This window comes from Centropristis striata, chromosome 14 (genome assembly GCF_030273125.1).
Source record: "Centropristis striata isolate RG_2023a ecotype Rhode Island chromosome 14, C.striata_1.0, whole genome shotgun sequence".
NCBI classification, from domain to species: domain Eukaryota; kingdom Metazoa; phylum Chordata; class Actinopteri; order Perciformes; family Serranidae; genus Centropristis; species Centropristis striata.
In genome coordinates, this window is record NC_081530.1 from 29,213,343 (window position 1) to 29,222,681 (window position 9,339).

Below are 9,339 nucleotides of genomic sequence, written 5' to 3' on the forward strand. Positions count from 1 at the left end.
GTCTCTCTCTCTCTCTCTCTCTCTCTCTCTCTCTCTCTCTCTCTCTGGGTGGTGTTTTATATGTCAGGGGGTTATTTGGGTGCACGTTGCCTTTGCCCAGCAGAGGTGTGTATGTGTGTGCACAGCGGGTGGATAATCCTCTTACTGTTATATTGTAATATGCTCCAGACAATGGCATCTGCTGCTGTACAGTCTGCAACACACACACACACACACACACACACACACACACACACACACACACACACACACACACACACACACACACACACCCCTTGACCACTAAAGACTCCCCCCCTTTCCACATAGACTGTCTCAGTTTCCATTATATTCTCCAACACACCACTCTTCACACTGCCTTTGCACCACTTGATTTTACTATCATTCCAACCTAAATGCCATAATATAATTGCTTCCAAAATACATTTATGTAATCACTGCTATGTGACACTAATCAATTTTCCTGTTTCTCTGTCTCCTTTACTCTCACAAACAGCTAACAAAATGGCCTGCGGAGGGCTGACTACCCACTCTGCTCCGAAATGGGATTATGTCAAATACATTATGAAATAATTAAGACCAAATGCTCTGTTTTCTGGAGAAAAATTGCAGTTTCACTCATTACTCATTGAATAGGGATTGAATTGATCCAAGCCCCTGCTGTGTGCAGCATCCCGCTGTTCCACCTCCGAAAAACAAAAAAACAAAAGCACCCAATCTAAACTGAGTCCATACCTCAAATCCCCATTCTGAGAGACGGAAGAGTGGGATTTTTGTATGACAAGGACCTGGCAGATTGAGAGAGAGGGAGAGGGACAGCCACAAGAGGGGAAGAGAGACAGACAGAGAGAGACAGAGAGGGTGTGTGATGGGACTCAGACGATGGACAGACATGGGTGAGTGTTGAAGAGAGGGAGCTGTTGAGTGGTGGAGATAGAGAAATAGAAAAATGTTCACTGATGCACTGCCAAACAGAGCAGAACGAAATTGCTTCCGCACCCGCCTACCCCCCGTACACACAAATACACACATATATCTGCCATGATGAATAGCCACAAGCACGTCCATGCTATCTGTCAACTCTCACTTCTGCAGCGATTGAATTAATTCTAGTATTTGGCTTTTTACAGGCAGGATGAGCTAGTTTTCAGACTGCATGGGAATGAAAGAAAGGTGCAGGATGAACAGATGGATCTTACTGGGAACCAGAATGGAAGAATAGCGCACCTTAGTCGACGCCAAGCTCTGTGCGTGCATGTGTTTGTGCATGTTGTGCTCAGGCCACGTTGCTTTTTCCATCCTGTTCCTGTGTTGAACAGTGAGGGGTGGACAGGATGTCCAAATCCCCTCCAGTGCATTCCCCGTGTGTGTCAGTGACTGTGTGTCCAATGTTGCAGCTTTTACTCTAGAGAGAAGAGGCTGCTTATTGAAATACATCTACACCCATAAAGCTATAATATATGGCTAACAACAAGGTAGGTAGACGTGTGTCGTCACGTCACAGCGGTCTGAAATCTCTTTAGAATTTAGTACACTCCAACCTTAAACACATTTAAAATGTCTTGTTTGGACCTCAATAAAAGCCTCTAAAAAGATATTGTCACAGAAAAAACAACATTTGATTGGCTTGAGATGAGTTCATGTGAGTATGTTTACCTGCACTTACTAAAGATACTGCATGTAGTCAAACCATCACCACAAAAAGGTCCGGTGTCTTCAGAAGTTCAAAATCCTATAGTGAAGGTGCTCCTACACTGCAAAAAAAGAAAAGTTGGGTGAACTCAAAATTTCAAGGCAACAAACTTCGATAAAATTTTAAGTTGGACAATTAAACTAAATATTTTAAGTTTTGTTTTTGAGTCTGCTCAACTCTGAATTCAGATTTTTGTCAACTCAACTTTTGTACTAACTTATAATTTTAAATTGTAATAACTTTTAATCCTTATTTCTGCTAATTTCTGCAATGTGCTGAATTGGCACGATTGTAACGCCGCTATGAAATGTCCGCTAATGTTGCGACCACAATTTTGAGTTAGCATTGATACGCTAATGGCTACTCTTGTAGCTGTAACAAGCAACGGTTAGCCGCTAGCATCAGTTAGCCGCTAGCATCGGTTAGCCGCTAGCTTTCGCTAATGACCGAATTTCACAACAAAGAAATAAGAGTTAGCAGAACTATTGTCCCTTGTTGTGAATCCCAACTTAAAGATATAAGTAACAACAACTCACCAACTTGTTTTTGAGCAGACAACTGGCTTCCTTTGTTGTGCTAACTTACATCATTGCAATGTAATGTCAATAATTTATATTTATATTTATATTTTATATTTTTTTTAAGTTTTACCAACTTAAATCACTGTTTTAGGGCAAAAAATACAAGTTGGCTTTTTTACAGTGTAGGGAAGGGAAAAAGTTAGAAATCCTTTATACAGATGGTTATTTCATGGTGAAATTCTGAAATAGACAAGGCTCGTCCATGTTACTTCTTCAGGGTGTAGCCCTCACGCATCGATGGGAGAAGTATTCAGATCCCTTACTTAGGTAAAAGTACTAATACCACACTGCAGTTATCACTCCACTAAAAGTAAAAGTCCTGCATTCAAAACTTACTTCAGTAAAAGTACAAAAGTACAAGCATCAAAATGTACTTAAAGTATAAAAAGTAAAAACAGTCATCATGCAGATTGTTTTATATATTCCAAACATATTATTGTTATTTTATTTATGTCATGCATTTTACTGTAGTCCAGGCAGGGCTAAATTCAACTAATTAATATACTGTTATGTGGTTTCATTCACAAATGTGTAATAATTTCAAATGTATCATATTTTTTCATGCTAAATCTTGACCTGAAAAATAACTAAAGCTGTCAGCGAAATGTAGCGGGGTAAAAAGTACAATATTTGCCCCTAAAATGTGGTGGAATTGAAGTATAAAGTCACATATGTTGAAATACTCAAGTAAGGTACCTCAAAAGTGTACTTAAGTACTTGAGTAAACATACTTAGTTACATTCCACCACTGCCCTCACTACACAGTTCCCCTTTAGTAGATTCAGTATGATTGCTGGCACCTGAACACCAGAACAAGAAGCCAATGAACCCAGAAGTTACACGTGCATGGTATGGTAATGCAAAGTATGACCACTAGATGGCTCTACACAAATATATAAAAACCAGCAACAGCACTTGACCTCATGCATCAGAACAGCAACAAAAAGTTAATAATGTGGCCTGCATTCAGTGTAGCATATATAGGTTTCTCTTGAAAAAAATCACCATCCTGAAAGTTCTTGTTGGCTGTCTGGATTACTGTTATGTATATACAGTATAAGTGCTGACCGGGTTGTTCTGTAGGTGAGGCTGGCTGGTTGGTTGCAGTCTCACTCTCAAAGATCTCTGCATGTTTGCTTTTATTACCTAGTAAATCTCTCAGTTTCAGCGCAAGATTATCATGCTTTTCATTTCCTTATTTTAACTCCAATAACTGTAAATCAACCTGAAGATCAGCATAAGAGTCAAAGTGTGATATGATAAAAAGGTTGGCATCAGTCTGCTGGAGAGATACAGAAAATAAACTCAAGGTGTTTTTATAAAGGGACAGCAATGTGCAGCTAGGAACCTTATCTTTCAATCAGACAGCTGAGACACCCTGTGCCCCTGGCTTTGTTCAAAGTGGACAAGCAGTAATAAATCTTGAATAAGCAAGAATGAAACTGAAAGAGTCATTGCAAATCAGTGTTTTTCCACCAAGACACAGAACTTGTGCTGTGCGATTACTGCAAACATATTTTCAGATTTTTTTTTTTAAACTGTGGCATTACTACTTTTAATTAAGTTAAAGTTCCAAGTACTCCCTCCACCAATGTTAAACATTAATATTTATTGATTTTTGAATTGCTACAGTGTGCAGAAAAGCAGCCCACCCTGCACACGGGAGGGGCAACAGAAATAAGAAAGGACACAGAAACAGAAACCAACAACAAAACTTCACATCAGTTCTGAACAACTGTTCCCAGAGCACCACTGAGAAGAGAGACAGAAGAGATTGAGGATGTCTTGTATACTGTAAGTTGCTCTCTTTTTTAAATTTATTATTATTTCTAAGCTCTATTAATAGGTGGATGGCTGAGTTTGGCTAACATCTTTTGTTTATTCTCATAAAGGAATGTTGTCATAGTACAAGCTTTGATTTATTAAGTGTTATACAATTACAGATTTAAATGTAATGTTAGGCTTTTTCATGGTCTCATATAGCCTAATTGTAACCTTTGTTAATGTACACAATACATTCTGGGTTATTTTAAATTTTTAAGGTTATTTTTAATGACATCATTATGATTTATCACACTTTACCCATTCTTTTCTTTATATATTTATATTTATTATGTTTTTTTCTACATGTAAATGCTAAAACATGATAAACCTCCACAATATCACTTGAAAGTGTTAATTTTTTTTTATCTCACTCCTCTTAAGGGGAGGCTTGTCTTGCTCATTTGCTGTGTCTGGCACCACCGCTCAAGTGGCAGCAGAGACCGTGGTTATATCCACCACCTGTGGGGTGATACTGGGAGCTGTTGCCGTGGTAGTGGTTGCTGGAGGGGTATACTACCTGGTAGGTGATTCAATAATCTCCTAAAAGAGAGTTGGGTAACGCTTTATAATAAGGTCCTTAATAACCATTAATTAACAAGTAATAAGGCATTTCTCTCGCTTTAGATCCGGTAGTTGCAAAAAGCATAGTTAACTTACAGTTAACTTATAATAGATGAGCAATAAAGTATATTTTAATATCAATAAGCAAACAAAATAAGATTAATAAAGGCATGGCAAAGACATAATGGGTGGGTCATAGGTGTTTGTAATGTCATTATTAAGATAAGATAAGATAAGAAATACTTTATTCATCCCAGCAGAGAAATTTAGGTGTTCCAGCAGCCAACATACACACAACACAACACAACACAACACAGCACAGCACAACACATGTATACATACATATTCCACCTATACAGAACATGAGCCCACAATACATGGCCTAGTATAGAGGAAGTTGAATGGATGGTCCATGTGCATTAGTAGCTGTTACTCATAGATAACAGTTACAGCAAGTGTGCAAATATACAGGTGTGTAAATAAATAAACATGTGTGCAAATATACATGTGCAAAAAACATGTGCAAAAATACAGTTTGGTAAATACAGTATAAGCAGCTAAGCTAAAATTTAAATAAATATTAAATAAATATTCTTCTGTCCTTACTAAAAGGGGAGTCATTATAAAGTGCAATTGCAGTAGGTAAAAACGTATTCTTGAATCTGTCCTTTTTGCAGCTTAGCTGCCGTAGCCTCCAACTAAAAACACTCTTTTGTTTACACACTAAACAGTGCAAAGGATGCGTGTTGTTGTCCATAATACTCAACAATTTCTGTACCATCTTTCTCTCCATCACCACCTCCAGGGACTCTACAGCAGTCCCCAGCACAGAGCCAGCCCTCCTAATCAGCTTGTTTAGCCTTTTGGAGTCACAAGCCCTTACCCCGCTGCCCCAACTGATGGCTGCAAAGAAAATGGCACTTGCCACAACAGAATGATAAAACATACATAACATTTTGCTACACACATTAAAGGACCTAAGCTTCCTCAAAAAGTAGAGTCTGCTCTGACCTTTCTTGTAGACAGCCTCAGTGTGTTGCTTTCAGTCCAGTTTATTGTTCATGTGTACACCCAAGTATTTGTAGCTCTCTACCACCTGCACTTCGTCCCCAAGGATAGAGATGGTGCTTAATTCAGGCCTGGCCCTCCTGAAGTCCACTACCATTTCCTTGGTCTTAGTTACATTTAAAACAAGGTGATTCTCCCCACTCCATACAACAAAGTCATCCACCAGCTGCCTGTATTCTGTCTCACCTCCACCACTAATACTAACACTTATATGAGCTTATAAACACACAATAATGTTATTAAGCATCTTGAAAGGACTAACAAGGGCCTTATTACTTGTTAATTAATGGTTATTACAAGGACCTTAATATAAAGCGTTACCGAATGTTGTTCTGTCTGATAAATTACTAAACTACATTATGTTTAAATGTTGAACTTCCATTATATCAATTTAAAGTTACCTTTTTTTTTTTTAGTTGAATCGCAAACAAGCCTGACCGACGACTTCATTCCTGTAAAATGAACTCATTACGAAAGACTTAAATAAAAACAAAGATGGTAGACAATGTGTGGTTTTCTTGGTTTCTTGGTTTTCATACATTTTCAACAATAAATACAAACTTGAGTTGGGACTTACAGATGACCCTCCTCTGTGTCACAAAGGTTAAAAAAGTCAAAGGTTCAGTTACCTCTGGCTGATGGATGACATTCTGTTACTATTACAGTAAAATACATCTTATTGAGGGGGAAGTTATGTTATCATTTAATGGCTGTTTTGAGTTCCACCACTCCCAGTTTCAATAACCCCTTAATGGAGTTATTTAAACTGAAAGTATGTGACACTGAACTCTTAGCATGTGACCTGAGTAAGAACGAAACTGAAAGAGCCATCAGGGTGTTTTCCACCATGGCACAGAAATGAGATCATGTGAGATTACTGCATTGTACAGGAACTATATTTAAAAAAAATTCAATTAAATGCGTATTTGCACAGAACAAAGGCATACTTACATTACATGCATACAGGACAGGCAGGATAACAAGAGTCAGAACTCAGACTTTTACCTCTATTGAGTATTTCTGAACTGTGCTACTTTTACTTATGTAAAAGATCTAAGTACTTGCTGCACCACTGTTAAAACTTCCATTTATTGTTTTTGAATTGCTGCAGTGTGCGGAAACACTTAAAAACCAAAACCATGACCAAAACTTCACATTGATTCTGAACAACATAGTTGTTCCACTCCTCTTCTGGCAGCTGCAGAGGATGGACTGAAACATACTGAGTGAGGAGTTCATGCCTCCAAAATGAAAAGCAGAAGTATGGATGGAATAATAAACTGCAATAAAAGATGGTAAACAATCTGCTTTCTTACTGCTGGCTGCATTTTAAATATTTTGAACACACTGTTTAACCCTTTATCGGGCAAAGAACTATATTTGGTAACTTCAGGTAATATTTCGAGAAAAAAGTTGCAAATTAACTAGATTAAAGTGGCAAATCTACAAGAAAAAAAAGTCGCAGATTTAAGAGATTTTAAGTGGCAAATCTGCGCGAAAAAAGTCGCAGATTTACGAGAAAAAAGTGGGAAAAAAGCAACTTTTTTCTCCCAGATTCACCACTTTGACCCTTAATAGGGCACTCATTGAAATACTTGCTCATTCCAAATTTCAGCCCTAGAGAATATTGGAGGATATTACATACAGCCAGAATATGTATAAAAAAAATAATAATAATAAATTTAAAAAAAAAAAAAAAAAGTTTTTTTCCCCACTTTTTTCTCGTAAATCTGCGACTTTTTTCACGCAGATTTCCCACTTTAAATCTCTTAAATCTGCAACTTTTTTCTTGTAGATTTGCCACTTTCATCTAGTAAATTTGCAACTTTTTTCTCGAAATATTACCTGAAGTTACCAAATATAGTTCTTTGTCTGATTACAGATGATACTTCTCTACAGCTGCTCAAACTGCCTTGGTCGAAAAGGGGAATAGAGTGTGATTGATTTCTGGTGTGTGTGTATGGTCAGACCTGAACGCTGCACTGTGTATCCTTGCTGCCCTTGTTGCTCCCTCTGCTGACGAACTTAGGTCTCTGCTTGTCTCAGGTGCTCCTTGTGGAGCTGCTGTAAGAATAAAACTGAAAGTCATTGCATATCAGGGGTTTTCCACCGTGCATGCCACAGAAATGATACACATTAAGCTTATAATGGTACAAGGAAATTGACTCTGAATTTTCTTAAATACATCAGACATATTTAGATTTTTTTGTTTTAAAAACTTGAAAAAAATGTCAGATGTGCTCATAACATTAGATAACAGCAGGACAGACTAAGTAAAACTGTCATTCTTCAGTCTTTTACTTGTATTGAGTATTATCATACTGTGGCATTGCTAATTAAAGTTTAAAGTACTCCTTCCACCACTGTTAAAAATGTTCATTTAGCTACTGGTTTTTTAATTGCTACAGTGTAGGGGAATGCAGCGCATCCTGCACATAAAGGAGGGGCAACAGAAATACAAGTAAAACAGAAACCAACAACAAAACTTCACATTTGTTCTGAACAACATAGCTGTTCCCAGAGCACCACGGATAAGAGAGACAGAAGAGATTGAGGAATACTTGCATTATGTAAGTTGCTGTCTTTTTTTCTTTTACGTACTACGTAAGCGTATTGTTGCCACACTAAAAAAAAAACCACACAAAAAAGGTTCAGTGTCACGTAATTACTTGAAAAGGTTTGTTATAACAATATCTTTTTCACGTTTTAACAATATATTTATCACGCTATTACATTAAATGATCATGTTTGTTCAAGATAATGATATTTTCACGTTATAACGTTAAACGTATATTGATGTAACAATAAACTTGAATTAACAACACACGTAATTGAATTACGTGACGTCATTGGTGACACTTTAACTATTATTTTCCTTATATATTTTCATGTGCAATAGGCCTGTTTAAGTTGATATTACGTGTCCCCTTCGCCTAAGGTCAATTGGTTCATACCTGCCCATAAGGGGCATAATTGAGTACAATAACACAGTTGGATTGACAGAACTAAAACAATCTCTTCCAAAAGAAAGTAATTTTGAGTAAGAAACTCCCTACATTTAAATGTTAAAGCATGATAAACCTCCACAATATCACTTGTAAATGTTTTTTTTTTCTTATTTCTCTTTAGGGAAAACTTGTTTTGGACATTTACTGCGGCCAGCACCACCACACAAATGGTAGAGCAGGGCGGGTTATATCCACCACCCGTGGAGTGATAATTGGAGGTGAATACTTCCTGGTTTGTGATTCAATAATCTCTCCACAAAACGCTTAACAAACTTTATGCACTTTATTTAAATTTAAAATCGAAAGCACAAGAAACTTCCACCATATCACTTTCAAGTGTCAATGACTCATTTTTTTATTATTCATGTCATTTTTTGACAGGTGAAATGACAGACTGGGTGGCACCTGGTGGTGGCTGCACATCACTTGTTTGACTATTATTATTTTTCCTGCAATAAAAGCTTGTTTTAGAGCACTCTTCTGAAGAATGTCCATATCAGCACTAATGGAGCTATGATTATATTTGTCTTATAATTAAAAGTGTTATACTGAACTCAGCAATAAAAACTAAAAATGTCAACAATCTCTGGTTTTCTTGTACATT